The 964-nt window shown below is 40.9% G+C and overlaps 1 non-coding gene across 1 annotated transcript; it reads right to left on the bottom strand.

Moving 5' to 3' along the window:
- Positions 1-228: 228 nt before the first annotated feature.
- On the bottom strand, positions 229-345 carry Trnal-caa. The gene is made up of 2 exons: positions 308-345; positions 229-273 (listed from the first exon to the last, which is right to left on the bottom strand). It is a non-coding gene; the product is annotated as a tRNA-Leu (tRNA).
- Between the last annotated feature and the right edge of the window lie 619 nt (positions 346-964).

The raw sequence follows: 964 nt of genomic DNA, 5'->3' as shown, positions 1-964 counted from the left end.
GGAAAAGCTAGTTTTACCAGGTGTCATTTCTATTATTACCGTGTATAGGAAGTAATAGCTTACTCGAAGTAACAGCAGAAGGAGCTGTACCATCAATATCAGGAGAAGAAGCGACCTTTTTCGCAAGATAAGGCACGCGCTTGCCAGCCTCTGCTCGAACACGTTTCTTCCAGCGGACTCTTACCTCAAAAGAACCACCTGGAATCGCTTCGAGCCAAAATCTAATTTTGTCAGAAGTGGGATTCGAACCCACGCCCTCAGAGAGGACCAGAAAGCCCATGGCCCTTCTATCGGAAGGGAAGTTTACCTTGAGTCTGGCGCCTTAGACCACTCGGCCATCCTGACACGTTTATATACGTAAAGGCCTTTGCTTGCGGATGCACACGTGCTAGTGGGTGTAAATATCTTGTGTCTTCCGTTATGGTTCCTATGTTAAAGATGGCGTTACTTATTCTTTATATCCATTCTGTTTGATTTTCACCTACCTCTTTTCAGATATGGATAAAATGGGAGTACATAAACATATGTGTTTTTGTCAGTCAAGGCGTATTGCGTATTTCAGCTTGCACCCTCATTCAACTAACATTGCGTTATGTTGGTGAGTAGTGTCATGCAGAGTGATCGTTATCAATATTTATTTTCTTTATTTCTCAAAAGCATGTATGTATTGGTATGTATTTCTTGTAAAGCAACAAGATTTTTATTGTTTGCAAAAATATGAGATTCTCTTTTTCATGAAAGCTTTTTCCATAATGCATTCTCATGTCTTTGTTTGAATATAGCTGAGTTTGCTTGTTAGCCGCTATGATCAAACGCAGATAAGAAGCAACCCAGCGCAGTAGAGCTGTAATGCTAACCCTGGGACAAACTACAAGAACGGTACACTTATACAAGCCTACATACATGTCTATAAAAGGATAAAAAAAATATCCACGGCAGCAGAAACACACTCACGCACACGCAA

This window comes from Penaeus monodon, chromosome 23 (assembly GCF_015228065.2).
Source record: "Penaeus monodon isolate SGIC_2016 chromosome 23, NSTDA_Pmon_1, whole genome shotgun sequence".
NCBI classification, from domain to species: domain Eukaryota; kingdom Metazoa; phylum Arthropoda; class Malacostraca; order Decapoda; family Penaeidae; genus Penaeus; species Penaeus monodon.
Note: the sequence above shows the minus strand (reverse complement) of the source record. Positions and strands in the feature narration are given on the sequence as shown.